Source organism: Pinus tabuliformis, chromosome X, assembly GCF_031772625.1.
Source record: "Pinus tabuliformis cultivar Carrire ecotype Pingquan chromosome X, CPIR1, whole genome shotgun sequence".
Lineage (NCBI taxonomy): Eukaryota > Viridiplantae > Streptophyta > Pinopsida > Pinales > Pinaceae > Pinus > Pinus tabuliformis.
Genome location: NC_142308.1, coordinates 144,332,869 through 144,355,411, shown reverse-complemented (window position 1 = coordinate 144,355,411; position 22,543 = coordinate 144,332,869). Strand labels below are relative to the sequence as shown.

The following is a 22,543-nucleotide window of genomic DNA, read 5'->3' as shown; positions in this document are numbered from 1 at the left end:
AATCCTTTTCTAGGCCTCAAATAATGAAACGCAATTGACCGAGAATTTCCAGAACCCACCACTAGAGACTGTTTTGAAACCTATGCTAACTTCGCCTGCAACCATATATTCCATAAATGCATAGCGGTCCCCATGGATCGCAGAACTGCAACTTGCAACAAACTTCAACAGATTTAGAAAAAGCCCGCAATGATGTCTTAGTTTTGTTTTTGTTTTTAGGCAATTGTGATGACAAACCACTCAACCTGTCTGCTAGAGTAGAGGTAATGCTGCCCGAATGAAATTTATCCTGAGACTCAAGCAATATTCCATGACAAAGACATAGAAGGCTGCGCAAGACATGTAATCCATATTATTTACAGTTCCGTACAAAAACCAAACTGTCTATTGATTGTCTTCATCCTTTGACAACAGAATCCACAGATCAATTTCATTCTTTAGTTGAACGAGCTTCAAACAGAACACAGCTATGGGGCTGCATTTGGTAAGTGAAAAAGCTTATTCCCAACATATCAGTAGCTGTCCCTTCCATTGAGAAAGTTTCTGGAAATGGAAGACTTGTATCAACCAAACGGTGCCATAACATTCCATCAGGAAGTTGAGGCAGGGTAGCACTGACTGACGCTTGCTGAGAGTTGAAAGCAATGTACAAATCACCTAGAGTTGATCTGGATTAGGTCCATGCCAGTTCAGATTTTCAATCTTCGCAAAAGTTTTACGTTGAAGCAAATCTTTTCGACGGGTGCGGAAGGAACTAAGAAATCCAATAAACTGAATAGTGTGAACAGCAAATTCAGTTTTCAGAGCATCCCAATTAAAGGGTTTCCTGTCATTTAAATGCATTGATCCTCCCTTTGTCTGTCCATATTCATCTCCCATGTTTAGCACAGGCACTCCAAGTGATATGAATAGAACGAAAAGGAAATTTCGAATCTGTTTCAATCGTGTTTCCAGAGCCAGATGATTGTTCGTGTCACCTTCTTCACCACAGTTCCAACTTAATTCTGTTGAATATGTTGCAGAACTGAAGCTTACTAGGTCGACCAGAGATAATCCAACGTTATGGGTAATAAAGTTGAAGGAAAAACTAGGACCTCGGCCATCAGTAAAAAGATCTCCACTGCCACAAAGCCTGGTTGAAAAGTTGCTTAATTGACCTTTGTCGCCTCTTAGAAATCTTCTAATATCATCATGGAACCTGATATTTAGCTCTGCCCACTTCTTCCAATGTGGAAATTGGATTTCCTTGCACGATGCCATAATTGGCAAGCATGGATCTGCAATAATTTTAACCCTAGAAAGAACAGGATCAAAGGCAATGGCCTCTATCAATGGGGGTCGACTTAAGATTTCCTCATGTGGCCCTCTCATTAGAGATGAAGAATTGCAAAAGCAAAAACCATCAATATGGTACTCATTTACCCAATGGCGCAGACTGTCTAAGATCATATTTTGTGCTACTGGGTGGTTGCAGTTGAATAGATTGTCAGTTTCAGCAACAGCAACCTCATTGTTTTCACCGAGTACGTAATATGATGAGTTATCAATTCCACGGAATGACAATGTTTCAGGTTCTGCATCACCCTTTTCAGCAGTCTGTGTGTAAACGACCTCCAGTATTACCTCGATGCCAATTTTATGACATGCTTTAACCATTTGCCTAAGGGAACTGCTCGCTGAAATGCCATCTCCCAATGGTCCATAGCAATCCATGAGTGCCACTGTAGAGAACCTCTGTGCCATGATAGTTGAAACCATATGAAGATAAAACTTGACCACATTCATCAACATTAGAGTCTGATGTATGCTTTGCTTTCTTTTGTTTGTGCAGGGATATAAGCTTGAAGTCACTGCTGCCTTTTGGATAGCTGAAGAACAAATTACATAATCTAGAACAACATATTAATGATTTCTTCTTCAAAACAGGGTTTTGAAGAAGAATCAGTCTCTGACATGAGACGGAGTCTAACACCTTCTTTCTCCAAAATTATAAGTATCCCACACCCTCCAAGAGTGCTCCAAGAAAATTTTGTGTCCAAGAGTGAGAGAGAGAGAGAATAATGAGAGAGCTCTAAAAATGAACTGAACAAACTTTCCCACTCATCTTCAAAAGCCTTTTTATCAATTAGGCCTCTATTTTCTTCATTTTCCATTATTTTCCTTCATTTTCCTATGAAACCTACGACTTTTCACCTCCATTTTCTCCTAATTTCCATCATTTTCATAAATAAAATTCCAATAAATGTCTCATTCCTTTCCAAAGCCTTTGACAATTTCCTTAGCCATAATAAACTGAAATGAACACCCACTAGGATGTTTTCCCACCATTCAGCTTGGAATATGTGTCCCATCACCGTGGCCTTATATATTTTTACATATATTTTTAACCAGGGTTGTTACAGTTTTCTCTTGTAGATGCTTCTTTATTTTTTTGAGCTCTTCATTTATCTCATTTATCTCCTTTTCTCTTTCCTCATCACTCATTTCGGTTTTTCCAATTATCTCGACCTCCTTCCTTCTTTGAGTGTAACTTTTCTCTGAATCCATCATATCACTACCAATATCCATCTTTTCCTTCTTCTCCTTATCATGTGAACTCTCATTTTTCACATGTAAACTACAACCAAGCCTTTACCTTGTAGTAAACTTTGTACCTACTACCAATACCTCACTAATCTTCCTCCCGAGCTAGCCTTTTGGTATTTTTGATTCCTTCTCTGGAACCTTCTCTTGGAAATTCTACCCACACTCATTATGGTGTTGTGCTCTGACAACTTCTACCCAATTGCTACTTATTGGAAGTCATCCTTCTTCTGGTTCTCTACAGTATAACATTTTATCCTTCCTCTAGATCACACCTTCTCCTCAGCGTCAAGATTTTTAGGTTGGTGCGATTTCACCTGCTCAACCTTTCTTAAGATATATTTTTTTGTTATCCTTTCTCTTTCTTCAGCAATCCATCTTTTTATTGGGTTTTGTCACCATCCTCCTTGCTTCTGAGAGCCTACTCACTCCCTCTTCTATTTTATAGCAAAATTGGTTGTCTAACTAATGCCACTTCTTTCTACTGATGTTTGCTTCAACCTCATTGTCCAAATCTTTGTTGAACATACATTGTTGTTGTTGTAGTCTTCTTTGATGGCTCTACCTTCAATGTTACAGTCTTCTAATGTCCTTCAACTCATAACGTTTTGTTTTCAGATCTATTTTCAAAATTAATATGATCTACTTCCTCCCAAAGTAGATTTCCTTTCATAAACTTTCATTATTTCTTTCAAACTTCATAAATTCAACCATGCAATTGTCAATTTCAAATTCACTAGAAATTGAAAAAAAAAAAAACCAAATTTACCTCAATTAGATTTCTGATTTTGATTTTTCTCCCTCTTTTCTTCTGCTGCAAACCCTAAATTTTACTTGCTTCAGTTCTTTCAAATTTTCATTCTATAATCATTAATTCAACTATAATTGGACTTATAAATTAAAACAATTTACCTCACAGGATTCCCAGTCTGTATTGCTACAATTATGAACTTCACCTCTACTTTGTTTTGATCTGTTTCAGAAAACTCCACTGCAATCTTTTCATCAAACCAACTTCATAGTAAAATCATATTCGTGTTCATATCCTCTGCTTCAAGATTATAATCATGCCATACTTGTTTTGGTTCAGACTCATCTTCTTTAAAATCTTTCCATTGATCCTCTAAGATTTGTCAGCCAAAGAGTTTTCCAGGATATAATACCACTTGATGGAACGCAAATTCACACTAGTGCCAATATCACCAATCTACTCAATCCATATAAAAATGGATTCGTCCCTTTAATATATTCAATGCCAAATGATATAAATTACCCATACATTTATCTTTCTTGTCAAAGGGGGGTTTTCTTTTACACTTGGAAATCTTAATAACAATTTTGTCCTCTAAATTGGGCAATACAAAGCAGGCCAAAAGGGAATTTCAAACCGAGACGTAGTCCTCCAAATTATTTGTGAATTTACTACGAAATTATTTGATAGCACATGTTCTCCAATTTACTGTTATGTCGCTATGAAATGATTTTGTAGCGCCCGTTAAAATTTTGTATTGTGGTTTCAGGGAAGATGAAACGACTTGACTCTTTTCCAAACAAACTCTTTATGGCCCCTGACTAACTCCTCAACATAATAACATAACATGTGATTTTCTTTGTCTTCCTTCACATAAGTTTCCACGCTAGCTCGAATTTAACAGCCAAAAAACCTATCTAAAAGTATTTCACAACATTCAAAACAGGGTGCTTTGTTTTAGGGTAATAGTGCCCAGTTCATTGTAAATACCATGCATTATCTATGCTAGAACACAGTGGACATTCCTCCATGGGGTTTTGGAACCATTAAAAAATAAATCCAAATATGCATGAATAAATCACATAGCAGTTGAAACCAGAATGTACCAACTCTTAATGTAAATCAATTCAACAAATTATAGGGTCTCAAAATGACCAAATGCATAGGAATAAATTATGAATTAATAATAGTTCAAAGCAAAAATTTATTCAGCGTAACCACAAGGTTTCAATTCATTTAACAATCACACAACTTATAGCCCAATTATTGTTCATTACGTCATTCACATAGAAATACCTTTCGGTTCACACAGATTGTAAAGTACAGGCATCTGTAAAACTTCAAAATTGTAGTTACATAGGGAAACAACAATTTCCTCTCTTATTCTCTCTCTCCTCTCTTCCCCTCTTCTTATCCTCTACTCAGGAACTTCCCAAACGCTCTTTTCTTATTGTTTCCTAAATGAAACTGACCATGACAACCAAGAGTCACAAAAATGTGAATCGTTTCCCCTTCTCCACAAAATAAGGGAAACTGAAAACTGTTTTTACATCAGAAAATAATTTCCCAGGATGAGTAAAATCAAAACCTACTCCTAAATTAAATATTCAAAATTTATTAACATTTAAAATTCTTCCCAACATTACCATGTGACCACCCCATCACATTGGTAAGATCATGTCCAAAGTCTTGATATCTTGTGCTCAGCCTATACACCTGCATCACAACCCCTGCTAAAGAGGAGGGCCCTTCCTCCCTAACGGGGGTTGGTGATTCATAGCTCAAAAACTAGAAAATCATAAATAATCCAGCAACTCGCAGAGATTACATTAGCTTGGAAATGATGTTACAAGATGCGCTATTACAAGAATTATTGTGCCAACCCCTCCTAGACTAACACGAACTCAACCTACTCTTTTCCCATACATTTTTACAAGAAAAGATCAGGGGGTAACTTAGAACTAATTCCCCCAAATCTGGGCTGTCAATCATGGATGAATTCACAAAATATTGTCTTTTATGTATTCTTGGTTGAAGATATGATTAAAAAATATTGATTTAACATAAATTCCATCTTAGAATAAGTTGGAGTTGTTTTTGTTGATAACTACTTGCTCTGTTTGGGTCGTAGTCTATTAACGATCACAATAAAAAAGATGTGCCTAAAAGAACCGCATGCAGCTTCCAATCCATGAACCTTTTGGAGAACGCTCATAATCCATCTAATTGGGTATGTTCTAAAAAAAACGTGTTGCGTATTTCCAAGATTCATCTTAGTTTGTTCAAAAATCACATCGGAAGTGAATTGAATCTTGCTTGTTGAGTGATGTAGACCAGTGAGCTAGTAGAAGATGAAGGTTGAAATGGATTTGAAAGAAGAAGAATGAAATTCCAAGCTTAAAGTAGTCTCTTATCATTATCCCCTAAATTTTTAACAAATAAAAAAGTTTCAAGATGATTTTTACCTCAGGTTTTACCTCAATTTTTTTATGTTTCTAGGAATGTTGATGAAGGAAATATGATTTAGAAATAGAGCATTGATGTATGATGAAGGTTGTTGATAAATACATAATGGTAGTCATCATGTAGCAGCACCTGCAAAGTAACAACACTTGAGGGGTAACAACACCTATGGAATAACCGCAGTCATTGCAACACGATTGTTGAAGCTTTTGAAAGGGTGAAGGCTAAAATTGATATAGCCTTAGTTGTCCAAAAATTGGTCTAGTTCTTCTTATTTGCAAAACTAAAAGGCTACATCTATTGGAAAATGAATGAAATAGTACTACTAAATTATTGTAAGATTCACTTTTACCATCCCATAGACTATAGTAGTACTTCCTTTCCCCAAACTAAACATCTTCCATGCCATATAAATTTCTACAAAACAAATCATGGCCAACCTAAGTTAGTAATTATCACCTCAATAACCTCATTATAAATAAAAGTGGCATAATCATGTTGAATGCCAAGGCATAAAGAGGGATGAAAGGAGAATATAAAATGGGACAAAAAGGACAACAAAAAGATACATTCACAGGTTGAACCAGTTAACTTTATCTTTCTCTCAAAATCTTATCATTATCCAAGTATATAAAATGGGCCCTTACATGGGTGTTGATAGCGCTATATGCCACCAACAATCAAGGGGTCTCTCCGATATGAAGTCCTAGTTATACCTCACACCATTTGGAGTAGGAGCCTCATATGGGGAATAGGCCCGACTATTATATCCTTAATGATTTTCCTTGGCTGCAATAATCAACACAAGAGAAAGCGCATATACTTTCGATATAAATAAGCAAGTTAGCCTTATGATGTATTCAATTGCAAAGTGTATAATGGTTCTTTCATGGAAGGGAAGAGAAAGTGATTATTTAAAAGAAAAGTAATAGTATTGTCCTAATAAAGACACACACATGTACCTGAAATAATCATTAGTTATATTGTGAAATAGTTCACAAAGAAATAACGATCATGAAAACAATAGACGCATAGTTTAAAGATGCATACTAAAGCCAACGAAATAGTTCATTTTCATTAGTATGTAGAAACATAAACATACACCACAAACAATGAAAGAATAATCTTACAATAATTCATGACATATGCATGAAAGTGTGTTGGCTCCAAGAGCTTCGAATTATAAAGTGAAAGTCCCAAGATACACCATCACAATGATACAACACTAATTCCAATAGTGGAACGTTAAGCCACTACTTGCTTCTCAAAAGACTAATATTCTCTCTTATGCCTAGCTTGAGAAGCCAAGGTGAAAATTCCTTTGCTTGAGCTATGAGGGTGTATATATAACAAATGAAGTGACTCTCCACTTCCCTTGTGACTCTTGATCTCCCATGTGAATTTTTGAATTCTTATGAGATCTTTGAGCTTCTACATGACTCTTCACATTCTATGTGTGACCTTTGGGCTTCCACACATTTACATTTTCTCATTTTTCGAAAATACAATATTACATTTCCACAAATTTGTGGCAAAATACATTGACAACAAATGACTTTTATGGTGACACTTTGAGAAGCCATGACTTGGTGAAGGTGACATGGAACTTCATTCTAGTGTATCAATGCCAAGCTTTTCTCCTTATTTTTATCTTAACATCTATATGATAGGTCTTGATTGCACTTCATCTTCATCATCCTAGAGGTTGGTTATCATGTAGAGTCTTCCATGTGATCTTCATCTTCATTCTTCTGCATGATCTAGTGTCCGTTTATCTCTTTGTTTAATGATATCTTTATGTCCTGACTTCAAAAGTGTCTTCTCGTATCATCTCCTTGACATCCTCCTTTAACATCATCCTACCATGTCAAGATAATAACATCTGCAAATGGATTTCACTCATGAGAATATGACATCAGTCCCAAAATATCCTAGTCTATCTTGTTTATCATGCAACATGCTAACTAAGTTGGGATAGTGCGCAAGATTGAAAGGAGAGGCCTTATTCAGCGCAGTGTGCAAGATCAAGGGGAAAGGAGCGAGGGACTAGGCACTATGACTACACAGTGTGTATTAGCTTAGAGAGATGCAAGTCGGGGATTGCGTAGTGGGCAAGTACAGGAGGCAGAGACACGTGACTGGGCATTGTGATTGTGCAGTGCACAGTTGAGGAAGAAGAGGATTAAGGGACTACACAATTAAGGAAGAAGAGGATCAAGGGAATACATAGTTAAGGACTGCAAGGTTCCATAAGAGGCTCATATGTTCACTATGATTGCATAGTGCATAAGGAAAGGCAAGGTTGATTAGCACTACGCATTAGGAAAGTGCAATAGATAGATCTTGAGTGACTGAGCACTAGGATTACGCAGTGTGCAGATGATGGAGGTAGTTCTCTCTAACTGTGCAATGCGCAATTCCAAGAGGTAGAGGGTGCTTCATTATGGCTTAGGACTGTGCAGTGCACAGTTCAAGGAGGCAGAAAGGTTGGTGCGTGATCGGGCAAGTTGTGAAGACAGAGAAAACCGCAAAATTAACTAAGTGTGGGATTAGTAAGGCAAAAATATGAAAGTAAAAGCATGTAACAATACTTGAACATGATCACACACTCATAAATGACCAATCGCATGAAAATGAGACACTCAGTACCCAAAATCAACATGCATCCATTGAAATGACAACAAGACGACACTTACCTCCAAGTGTGACACTTAATATATAACTTACGACACAAGTGTCGACTACGACAAGAAAGTGAGCCTAATGCATGTTCCAATGATAGATAAAATCCATTAATGCAAGAGAAATCATCAGAGTTGCCTCTTAAAGGTGTGACATAGCTACCTTTCACAAAGAACATCACTTCCCTTAACAAAATATGACACTTGGACTTCCTTCAAAAAGGGACTTAGAAACTTACGAAGCAAGTATGGAATGACTCTAACAACTAGAAATGACAATTCACGTGATCAAAGGGATGAGGCTCCAAATATTGAATATAGTCCAAAATTTGGAGGGTGTTGTAGCAACAATGACACTTGGCGATTCACTGGAAGAACCCAAACTTCTCTATTCAAATCTAGCTCTATACACATGGTCTAGTATTTCAGGATGTATTGATTTAATGTGTGGATTATCGTAGCTTCCCCATTTATCTCGGTTATAGGTGTAGTCTCTCCTATTCCCTTTCTCGGCTAAACACATTTACAAATCTTACCGTATCACAAATGTTTGGATCTGGGAGAAGGATAATATATATTCAAGAGTTTAGAATTATCATAGTTTAATTCCATCTTCAGAGATTAATTCGCTGCCATCAGGCTTGTCCAGTGCCTCAGCTGAGTCATTTTCAAGAAACACAAGCATCGCTTCACTATCAGCAATCTTGTTCAATACCTCGTTGCTTGCTTCACCTTGCTACACAGGAAGCCTTTCTCTTCTTTCACCCCTTATTTTATTTTCAATATGCTCACTGGAATTTTATAAACATTTATATCGCAAGGGTGGAAGAGGGATCTCGAATAATTGAGATAAAGAGAGGTTATTCCTCCATAGATTGTTATATACCTATAAAATTAATATGCTTACTTTTGGTTTTCTCCTTTCCCTTCTCTACTTGATTGGGTCGGTGAGAAAAATACCATTCAATTATAATACCAAGCCAAGGAATGAAGATCCTAAAGTAGTCGGAATCATGGTTTTACTTAAAGCTTTCAACTCGAATGGATTGTTTTTTCCATTCACACATCATTGACCTTAAAGGTATCAAACCTAAGTAAAGAAGAATGACCAAAAGTTAAACAAGTGTTATTGAATGTCACAAATCCATTTAAATCTTTTGCCACAATGGTTAGAACCCATCAGAACACTTCCACGCAAGGTCTTATTTACATAGACTAACAAAACAAAACAAATAAGGAAGGGATGAGACATGAAATCAGAACCAAACAAAACTAGAATAAGGAATAAGGAAATAAATATGTACATATGTAGAAACACAGCCCTAGGTTGCTATTGAAAATAATGCTTAAGATCTTGACTATTAACAAGAAGAAATTCCATCTTCCCATCTAAGGATTGGAGATGATAAGTATGGCGGCCAAGCTTGTCTTGAACAACAAAGGGTTTGGTCCATAGGGATTGAAATTTGGTGTGTTTATCTTTCTCTTCATGGGCTTTTTCCCATTTCAATACTAGGTCTCCCACACCGAACTCCTTGTTCCCTACAGATTTCTTGTCAAACCAACACTTGATATGGTTCTGATGCATAGCAAACTTTCCTTTTGTTTTTCGCCTTTCTTCCTCTAACTTAAGAAGGGTGTTTATCCCACTCTGAACAATAAGACAAGGTTTACCTTGGGATCCTTGAGAAATTTTAAGGGCCGAGAGTTATATGTTAGGAGGAAGGATAGCCTCTTTTCCATACACGAGGAAGTAATGGAAGATATTTAGAGAGGGTTTTGGTGTGACATGGTCAGCCCATAAATCATTCACCAATGCATTATGCCAGTTCCTTTGCTCATAGTAAATTGTTTTCTTGATGATGTGAATTAAATTCTTATTAGTAGACTCAGCTAAATTATTTCCCTGAGGGTAGTAATTAGATGAGTGCTTTAAAATAATACCATTCTCCAATGAAAAATCATAAAGTTTTAGCAATGAAAAGTAAGTTGCATTGTCGAAAAAAAGTGACGAGGGAACATCGAACCTAGTAATAATATTATGCTTAAGGAAGTGGATGACTTCCTGCTTGTTCACTTGTTTTAATGGAACTAATTCAACCGAATGAGTAAAGTAATTTATGGCAGTTAAGATATATCAGTGTTGATTTGATGAATGTGGAAATTTTCACCAATGACATCCAATCCTCATTCTTGAAATGGTTCTTCAATGGAAATGGATTGCAATGGGGTGGTTGACTTCTTATCTCAACCAACACATCTTTGACATAAAAGGAACTTATGGGCATAGGAGTGTGCATGCTTAAATAGTGTGGACCAATAATAACTGATCCACATGACTTTACGAGCAATAGTGTCACTTGCATGGTGCCCATCAGCTGGCCCATCATGAAGGTCTTTCAATACCCTTTTCAAATCTTATGCTTTCAAGCATCTGAGCAGGACACCATTGTGGTGCTTCCAAAAAAGCACACCATGTACAAGTTGATAACATAAATCTTTAAGTCGAATTGCCCTCTTATGTTTGGCTAATAAGTGCAAGGGCAAGGTGCCTTGCTCTAGATATTGACGTACATGAGCGTACCAAAACATGGTTGCATTTGTATGGGTATCTTACTTAATGTTGTACATTTCAATTTCTTGTTCCCATCTAGAAGAATCCTCTTCTGGTGAATTTACTGCTTTTTTTGCAAGACGGTAGAGACCATGGCCTTTTATTGTATGAATTGGCTTGAATTCTAGATCATATTCTTGAAGGCTTTTCATCCAGTTCACCCTCCTCTCACCTAACTCTTGATGCACAAAGAGTGATCTAACTGTTGGGTGAGGCACAAATATGATAACATGGCTTTTTAAGATGTAAGGCCTAAAATGTTTCATTGCCTTGTATACTGCATATGTGTGCCTATCTATGGTAGGATAATTTAATTCGAATCCTTGTAAGCCAGCACTCATAAATGATATTAGCCACTCATTTCCTTGATTGTCCTTCTGAGTAAGAACGATTGCAATAGATGTGTTAGAAGAGAATGTATAACAAAAAATATTTATTAAAATCTAGACTATACAATGTTGGGGCATCAACAGTCACTTCTTTAATCCTGGTGAAGGCATATTTCTCCCTTTTGTCCCACTTGTAAATTACATCCTTCTTTATCATATCTTGTAATGGATTAACAATATGTGCATAATCTAAGATGAATTTTCGAAGGAAGTTAATTTTCCCTAAGAAGGATTGCATGGCTTTCTTATTCACAGGAAAGGGAATCTGAACAATAGTATTGACCCACTTTGGGTCCACTTTAATTTCGCTCTTATCTATAATGTGTTCCAAGTGGTTTCCCTCGAACACTCTGAATATGCGCTTCTTTGGATTTAAATAAATACCATATTTTCGACACCACTCAAATATTTTCCTTAGATGATGGAAGTGTTCATATATTTTATTTGAAAATATTGTAACATCATCCAAGTACATGACCAAAATTTGTCTAATCAAACCATGGAATACGATGTCCATAGCCCGCTAAAACGTAGCACTAGCGTTTGTGAGTCCAAATGGCATCTGTTGAAACACGAATGTACCCCATTTAGTCTTGAATGTAGTTTTTAGCATGTTGGGTTCTACTACCAGAACTTGGTTGTATCCAAAAAAATCGTCTAATAGTGAGAAAATCTCTGAACCAGATACCATCTGGAGTATATGCTCCATAGATGGCATAGGATAATTATCTTTATTTGAATCCTGGTTCAGGTTGTGGAAATCAACACATAAGCGTATCTCTCTAGACTTTTTTCTAACAAGAACCAAATTTTAGACCTAGGTAGAATCACGAACTTTAAATATGATTCAAGCATCTAGTCGTTTCCTTAGTTCTTTCTAAATAAGAGGTTCAAGTGTAGGATGAACTTTTCTTAACTTTTGGTTAAATGGATTTACCCCTTTCTTAGTGGATATCACATGCCATATAATTAGTGTATCATAGTTTTCAAATCATCACATGTCCACGTGAACACATCTTGGAACTTATTGTAAAGGCGCAAAAAGGCTTGTCTCTCTTGGGGTGAACAACACATACCGAGATTCACATATTTCAGATATTCCTTAGTACCAAAGTTAATTTGTTCGTGTGACAATGTGGAAATATGGTTCTTTGCATTGATTGGTCCCTTAAATCGGTTATGCGTGTCATAAATATTTTCTAAAAATACCACACCCTTAGGCATGGGGGTCCCTTTATGTGCCTGAGTTGATTCTTGCAAATCCCTTTCATCCTCATCTTTGTCTATCGCCAAATCTTTAAACATGTCAGGATTAGTCATAACATCCATTTTCTGACATTCATCATTAAAAACATGAAAATTAGTGGCATTATCTTGTACATATGGCTTATAAATAATCTCAATCGAAAATCCATCTCTAAAAGGTGACAACCTAGCAGCAATGTTGGCTAATGTGTCAGTGGCTGCGTTGTGAATCCTAGGAAAATAATTGATATTAAAATATTGAAAGAAAGAAATAAGACACCATACCTCTTGCTGGTATTTTTTAAAATTAGGTGACACGTAATGAATAGTATTTTGTACCTGTCGAGTAGCAATATATGAGTCACATATTACCTTTAACACCTCCACCTTGAGGTATATGGCTTTCTTTAATCCCAGAATGAGTGCTTCATATTCAACAATGTTATTCATGCACTTGAAGTCCAATCGACATGAGATTAGATACGTTTTATTTTGCAATTCAATCGAAATACAACCAGTTCTAAAACCCTCTTATGTTTTCGAAACATTAAAATATAGTTCCCAAATGTTAGCAACAATAGGATTATTTCCCAAACTAGTACTATTTACATCTATATTACAAAAGTCATTAGGACCAATTGGATTGCAAGGAAGGAGTTCCAACTGTGTATCTAGTGGTACAAGGGATGGTTTCACAAGATAACATATGTGATCAACTTCTGAAAAAAAAATTCTAAAAATTACTCATGCATAGCTAATTGGATCATTATGGGTTTCAAGTATCGTGATGGTGTGTTTCATGAAAGGATCACTCTCATCTTGAATCTTATTATTCTTTCCATTATAAGGAAGCCACAAATGCAACCAGTCAGTAGCAAAGTATCCTTGCAACTTTCTAGACCAATCTTTGCTTGAAAGCAAGTCATAAGCTTTAGGAATTTCCACAATGACAATATCAATATGTTGGTGAACTCTATGATCTAATGATAAATGAATTACAACATTGTAAGCTCACCAATTTCATGCACTAAAGATATATCTAATTGTATGATTCTAACGCCAGCCTTTTACCATTTTGCATTGATTTTGTTTGCAATAGATAAAGGCTTGACATTCGTAGATGCACCAGAATCAAATAGGAAATTATGGACATTATAATTAAAAATCTCGAAAGTTAAAAGAAAATGGGAGCAAGTGGATCTAGAATTTACATTAGTTGCATTAACGATCAATTCGAGAATAGTAGGAAACTTACCAGAAAAGTCTTGAGAAGCAGAAACCATTATAACTGACAGATGTTTAAATGCAAATGCTTGGATGATCAACTTGTGTTGGCCTCCCAACTTTGCTAGCTCATATATGAAAATATTAGCACGATATTTCTTCATGTCTTCAAGAATATTATAATCAATGTCTTCATTTCTAGCTGGGTGTGCTAAAGCAGTTGGTGGTCTAACTTTGTTTGATACCTCAGGAGTGACAAACTTGTTCTTATTATTTCCGGAAGCATTCTTTTGAGGTTGTGCACTTCCAGATTTGTTTTGAGTGCCTTGAGTTGGAATACTAGGAAGTAAAATTTTTCTCAATAATTGCTTCCTCACATATTTCTCAGACATTAGTCCTTTTATCCTCAAATTATATTACTTAGTTGATTATTGAGGAGGGGCATCACCCACTCAAGGCTCACTAGCACATTGTAGATCATTATTCAAGATAATATCAAATGTGAAAATTGAATAACCAACACTTGTGTTTTCCTCTATTGAGGTTAGTTCATCAGTCTCTTGATTTTGCTTTGAATTCTCTTCTGCTGAAATTTTTTCTAAAACATTAGCAACCACATCATTCCTGATGTGTTTCCATTACGGTCATGTTTTCTCTAAATGTGATTCTTGATGAAAAGTACAATAGTTATACATGCCCAAGTTCTCAACTATAACACGCCCTCCCAAGTATACCCAAATTAACCATGCCAGTCCGGGTAAACATGAGATGAGATGCTACTATGATCAGATTTGACCTCCTATGTGACCTTAAGGAAGTGGAATCGATGGAACATCACACATATTCATCCAACTTCATCAACAGAACCCTTAGAAGACAAGCCAGTCACTCAAACAACATGTCCCTCGGTCCCACTGATATTCTGGATATCTTAGGCCATAGTCACTCTCATGCTATGGGAAAGGGAGTGACCACCAACCTAAAGTCACTCTCCCAGGCCTACCTGCTAGTGACTGTGGACCAAAATTTCCAGTTATGTGCCAGTGACGTCGATTTAAGCCACTTTTCTAGCACAGAATCCTGGCCTCTGCCAAGAACTTGCTACAAGCTTCACAATCAATTAAGGACATTGTAACAATTATGATAAATCAAAATCAACCTCAAGACTAGGCCTAGGCATCCCCAACCAGGACTGACATTATGTCAAACAGTTGGCATCAATGCAACTTACAAGTTTAAGATACAAGACAAAGCATAAATGACTAAAATAACTTATGGGACATAACCAGAAGGATCACCTCCTCCTCTATTGAACTACTATATCATCAATTAGGTCTTGCATCCATCCATCAAACAATTACAAGTAAATACATGAAATAAACATGACATCAACCAGTCATTTAACCATTCTTATAACCAGCATAAAACCATGTAAATATCATAGATAATAAAACCATTAAATCCACATAGAAATCAGTGCAAAATTGAGAGAACTCAACTTTTATTAATCATAGGCAAATTTCACTATGTTCGGGACTTCCACGTACCACCTGACCATAGACATGGTTGAATCAAATCTCTCTTTCAACCAGTTGCCCTCATTCCATATTCTAAGGATGAATGTGGGATCTCATAGAACAACCAAGGGAAGCCAAAGGTTAAACCACCTCCACCCTCATCAAACCGTGATCACACCAAAATTGATGCTCGATCACAACCGAATCGAACTTGGAATGCCATCCGGAATCCATCAACATCCTTGAGGAATTTTCTGTCTCCTTGTCTCTTAGGCTTTATCGCAATCCAAACCCGTACCACTAGGCCCTAAACTGAGACCTCTTCCTCATGCTTTACTGTGTATCCCACCAAAACTAGTCAAGGAATTCTTAGGCCTTTGGGAATGGAACTTGAGACCACCTCCACTGCGGATTCTAAAATCTATCTAGCAAACCAAAGCTCAAAAAATGAACTAAACATCCCAACACCATGGCATCTGGAAAAAGGAAAGGATAGGCTAAAGACCACTATCATAACCCAGCAAAACCATGTCACCGATAGTAAGAGAACCATACACCAACATGCAAAGCCGTGCATGTCCAAACCAGCTTGGAAATCACACATGCAAAAGGTTACCTGCAAGTATTCATGTTGAAGTTGCTTGATCCTGCTTTCCTTCCTTGATCCTTGCTTGCTTCCCCTTTTTCCTTTGTTTGCTTTTCCTTTCATTTACTTCAAAGCTAAAATGCTCCAAGAAAACTCTAAGTGATCAAGAGTGAGAGAGAGAGAAAAAAAAATGAGAGATCTCCAAAATTGAACTAACAAAAAACCATGAATTGGTCCTTAGAAGCCTTTTTATTGATGAGGCCTCTATTTTCTTCATTTTCCTTCATTTTCCTCCTCACATGCAACCTGTGACCTTTCACCTTACTTTTCTCCTAATTTCCTTTATTTTCATAAATAAATGTGCCAAAAATGCTTTTTTCCTTTTAATTCCTTTGCCTTAGCATTTGCCAATTTCCCTTAGCCAAAACACACATCCAGTGATGCCCCCTAGGATATATTTGCCCAACATTCAACTTGGAATAAGTGTCCCTTAACCGTGGTCTTATTTTGCCTTTATTAACTTTTATTACATGAACTTTTTTCACCAGAGTTGTTACAAAACCCTCCCCTTGGGGAACACTGTCCTTGGAGTTAAACCACACCATGACCTAAGAAAAACCGTTGAAAAGCAAACATACTTCCCATGGGCCTTTATAACTTAGCTCTTCGCAGTATTTACAATGAAAGACCTGCTCAAAAGAAAAACATCATGACAATATAACAACCATAATAACATGACACCCATACTTCTTATTGGAGCTTTATAACTTAGCTGATGGCGGTATTTTAATCCATATGCATATACATATATCAAAACATTAAAAAAACATATGCTAAGCATACACCAACATCAAACCAAAACTACTTTGCCTAAACCGGAAAACAATGAAGGATATAGGGCCTGCATCTGATCCGTCATCTCCCATGTAGCTTCTTCAGGCCCAAAGTGCTTCCACTGCACTTTAACTTGCTCTATGGCTCTGTTTTTGAGCATGAGATGCTTCCACTGCAATATGCACTAAGGCCCCGGCCGGAACTATCCTTCTTGCTCCACCTATAATAAATACCAATCAATAACATGATCAACATCCTTTATATACTTCTTAAGCAATGAAATATGGAAAACATCATGAACTTTCACTGTTGGAAGCAGTGCAAGTCAATATGCCATTGGTCGATTCCTCTCGAGGATCTCGAAAGGCCCGCAATACCGTGATGCCAACTTGGCACATGAACCAATCCTTAAAGATCTTTTCTTGGGCTTGATGTGCAAATACACATGCTCCCTAACCTGGTACTCCTTGAACAACATGTTCCATTCTGCATATCTCTTCTGCCTATCCTGCACTGCCTTTAGATTCCTTTTTATAACCTGCATTTCCTGCTCCATTTTTGCAAACATATCCGGTCCAATAAGTATCATGTTCACTGGATCCTTCCAATTGATAGGAGTATTAAAACTCCACCCATACAATGCCTCCAAAGGACTCATCCTAAATGTCTCTTGATAACCATTGTTGTATGTGAACTCAACCAAAGGAAGATACTCCTCCCATTTCCTCTATTGGTGCATCATGTACATCCTCAGCATATCCTCCAAAATCTTTTTGACCCTCTATGTCTGTCTATATGTTTCAGTTTCATAATAATGCTTCACTTTCATGATGGCTTCCTCCAGCATCCGTGGCTCATCAAAGTCAACTTAGTCTCTATGTGTTGTTGGCAACCCACTGATGAACCTTTGAATATTTGATTTCTCGTCCTTGAGGTAAGGCACATACCTCAACTGCTCCATAAACCTACTAGTATACTCGTTATTTATCATAGAACCCATCTACAACTCATAAAACTCCTTAGCTTCATCATCATAATACCTCTCATACAGGTACTTCTTCTTGAAGAGTCTCTTGAACTCATCCCAAATCAACTATTCTTCCCGAATTCCCTTGACATTATTGACATCTTCCCACTGGATATCTACTTTCCCTTTCAAACTGAAGGTGGTTATTTTGGATTTCATGTTCTCTAGGGCTGAACCAAATATTTCTTTTAACCAATCACCCTCATGCCATATCCCAAGCATGAATGTGGGATATCCTTGGATAAACTAATCCATAAGCAACTAAGGGAATCTAAAGGTTAAACCACCTCCACCCTCACACTATCGTGATCTCACCTACACTGTTCCTAAGATGACAGAACCAAACTAAACTTGGATGCCTATGAATTCCTTCACCATCCCTTGTGGAATTTTCCTATCTCCCTCCAACTTTCGAGGGCTTCCCAAAGAAAACCATATCCACCCCCAACCCTTTGGATTTTCCTGAGATCACCTCACCCGCATCCAAAACCTTGTGGTAATCCAAAGCTCAACCAAGAATGAATTCCATGTTATGTAAAAAACTAGTTAATTTTAGGTTATTATTTAATTTTAGTTTTAGTTAGACGAAAGGGCACGATCATAAGATCATGCCCTTTCCCAAAGGGTGTCCATGGCGGTATATAAGCCAGAAACCCCATTGTAATTATCATCATCTGTCTATTTATCTTTTAATAAAAAAAAATTACATATAATTCTGCATATTAGAAGTTTATTGCTTCAGCTATAATTCTGCATATCAGAAGTTTATCACTTCATTGCTATCAGAGCCTGTTCGGTTCTCCGGCAAAACGCTGCACAGAACCTATCATCCGCTGCCCAAACCTCTCTTCCTGCGTCGTATTAACTGCCGCCTCCCGGCCCCGGTGGGCTTGCCGCTTCACGGCCCTGTCTGGGCGCTCCAGTCAACCGCACTACGTCCCTGTCGTGCTCCCCTACTGTCCAAATACCAAGTTTCCGCCCCACCTACTGCTTGCGTCCCCAATCCTTCGTCCCTCCCGAGCTCCCTCTGTCGTCTTACACGCTTCTGCTATCGCCGCCTTACACCGTTCTGCTGCTGCCTTACAACGTTCTGCTGCCACCATTATCGTGCCCACATCACGTGCCTTCCGCATCACCTGATTCACTGTCCACTGTAGCCTACTCCTTCGAACCGTAGCCATCCGTGATAAATTACGGTGATATTTTTTTTACAGTCAACGGGTTCCGTCAAAGCAACGTGACTGTCGATAGTAATATATAATACATAATTTAATTTATTTATAAGTTTTATATATATATATATATATATATATATATATATATATATATATATATATATATATATATATATATGTATGTTAATTTAATTAATTAAATTTATTTTAATTAATTAAAATTTATGTGTATAAAATTTATTTTAGCTAATTAAAAAAAAAAAAAGGGAGGAAAAATATTTTAGCTGGCAAATAAATACACGCCCCGCAAACCCACTCAATGTCGACAATGACAATGGCAGATTTCCAAAAAAAATTGTTGGATGCAGAGCATAAGATAAATAACAACCACGACGAGGTCAATAAAAGATTAAATGAATTTCAGATCAAGCTTGGGAAGCAAGCTGATGAAATCAAAAATCTTCACGATACGACAAATCGAATAGAAACAAAGATGGAAAATTACCATGTCCAAACAGAAGCAGGCATCAGAGAGGTCTTAACAATGCTGAAAATTCTGTGTAAAAGGTCAAATTGTACACCCGAACAACTACTAAAAGAAGGTGAAGAGAATCAAGAACACATCTCGTCAGATTCAACAAAGTCAACAGACTCTCATGAAAAAGTTGAATCCCCAAAAAAATCAGCGACACCCCACCAAGAAGCGAGTAACACAGCCTTTACAAACAAGCAACTCTGGGATAACTTTGCCAATCAACACCCTTTTTTCGCTCAACCATTAGCAACATACCAGCGAAGGGCCAAAGTTGAGATGCCTAAATTCGATGGAAACGAAAAAAACAATGTTGCATGGATAAATAAAGCAGAAGAATACTTTGAGATATATGACATCAATGACAATGACGAAAAGCTCAGGCATGCATCCATGAAAATGGAGGGAGAAGCATATAACTGGTATATGTGGTGGAAAAAGACAACACACGCCATTAGCTGGAGGAAATTTAAAGATGCATTCTTCAAAAGATTCCAAGGTGTAAGGGAAGAAGAGTCTTTTCAAAACTCATCAAACTACGACAAAAAGGAAGTGTGGACGAATACACTCAAGAATGGGAGACTTTAGTAACACGAGTACCTGGGTTATCAGAATCTCGTCTAATTCAGTCATACATCTCGGGACTCAAAACCCATTTACAAGCAGAACTTGAGGTGCATGACATTACATCTATAGAAGTAGCAAGACGAAAAGCAAAAACAGCCGAAAAGAAATCCGAACCAATATTTTGGTCAAAAGCGGAAAAAACTTATGCAAGACGAAGGATACCCCAGTATGTGGACTCAAATAATACAAGATATGTTCCACCACATCGTCGTGAAGATGAAAAATCTAATGTGGAAATGCAAAGGATAAAAGAGGGTAAATGTAAGCGCTGTGGTGAGAAGTGGGACCCCAAACATAGATGTGCTAAAGGAAAAGAACCAAAGAACCTATATAATTGTGAAGCAACCAATGATTCAAACAGTGAAGATTATGACATAGAAGACACAGAAGACACCCCAAAATTCTCACCAGAATTAGATGATGGAAGTATTCCGCAAGTGTCATTATCAGCTATGACAGGTATATCACAACCTCAGACTTTAAAGTTAAAAGGACACATAAAGAATAACAACGTAGTGGTTCTCATTGACTCAGGTAGCACACACAATTTTTTAGATGCAACTGTGGCAAAGAGACTCAATATTTTTTCATTTCCCTTACCAAACATGAAAGTGATGGTAGCTAATGGTAAGAAGATTGAAAAGGTAGGGAAATGCCATAAGGTCAATTTGCAGATTCAAGACTTTAATCTAGAGTCTCCATTCTTCACGATACCATTAGGAGGAGTAGATGTAGTCCTAGGTATCCAATGGCTACGAACTTTAGGTACTTATGCCGCTAACCATCAAGTACAATTTATAACATTCAAATGGGGAGGTCAGAAGTACAAACTACACAGATTCCAAGCACCAGAAAATCAAGTTGTATCATCATCTCAGATGATAAAGCTGAGTCGAAGAAGAGCACCTGCTTATGCAATACAAAGTCACCAATTAGAAATGTTATCTGCAAATATGACTAGAGAAGAGTCACCAGGGATACGAGATCTGATTCGGAAGCATGAAAAAGTAATTCAAGACCTACCTATGAAGAGGCCGCCTAATAGGGAAATTGAGCATACAATGGAAGTCAAGGCAAGGTCAGACCCTGTCAACATCAAGCCATACCGATATCCACATCACCAAAAAACGGAACTTGAGAGATTAATCCAAGACCTTTTAAAGTGTGCGACCTTGATCATCTTGGAATATCTGATCAAGTGGAAGGACTTACCTGAAGAAGACGCTTTCTGGGAGAATGAATCATTTTGTCAACAACATCCGTCGTTACATGTGCTTTGAGGACAAAGCATTCTTTCGATAGGAAGGCAATGTTATGTAAAAAACTAGTTAATTTTAGGTTATTATTTAATTTTAGGTTTAGTTAGACGAAAGGGCACGATCATAAGATCATGCCCTTTCCCAAAGGGTGTCCATGGCAGTATATAAGCCAGGAACCCAATTGTAATTATCATCATATGTCTATTCATCTTTTAATAAAAAAAAATTACATATAATTCTGCATATCAGAAGTTTATTGCTTCAGCTATAATTCTGCATATCAGAAGTTCATCGCTTCATTCCATCACACCATGGTTATTCGAGAATGGAAAGGCAAGGCTAAAATTGTTGTTGTAACCTGACAAAACCCATGCCAGTGACATAAAATGAACCAAATACACATGCATATACCATGCATTTCAAAACCAACTAGGAAATCATACATGCAACTTGTTACCTGTAAGTATTCCTGATGAAGTTGCTTCATCCAACCTTATCTTGCTTGATCCTTGCTTTCCTTTGCTTTCCTTTGCTTCCCTTTTCCTTCCTTTTCTTGCTTTCTTTCCTTATCCTCTTGGTGCTCTTCTCCTCTCTAAGACTAATTCCAAAACTAAACTAAAAAAGGCTGACAAAAAGTTGTGAAATGATCCTCATAAACCTTTTTATTATTGATGTCTCTAATTTCTTCGTTTTTCCTCTATTTTCTTCCTCACATGCAACCTGTGACCTTTCACCTTCCTTTTCTCTTATTTTCCATTATTTTCAAAAATAATGCCAATAATGGCGTTTTGCCTTTTCAATGCCTTTGCCAATTTCCCCTTAGCTATAATAAACAACAAGTGATGCCCACTAATATGCTTTGCCCAACATTCAGCTTGGAATACGTGTCCCATAACCTTGATCTTATTTTGCTTTTATTAAATTTATTACATGAACTTTTAACCTCGGGGATCTTACAAACCCCTCCCCGTTAGGGGAACACCATCCTTAACCAAAAAAATCGTTGAAAACCAAAGCATACTTCCCATGGAGCTTT

At 37.1% G+C, this 22,543-nt stretch overlaps 1 pseudogene; it reads right to left on the bottom strand.

The window, feature by feature from the left end:
• Positions 1-351: 351 nt before the first annotated feature.
• Positions 352-1,743, bottom strand: LOC149138868 (isoamylase 2, chloroplastic pseudogene; annotated as a pseudogene).
• Positions 1,744-22,543: the final 20,800 nt, after the last annotated feature.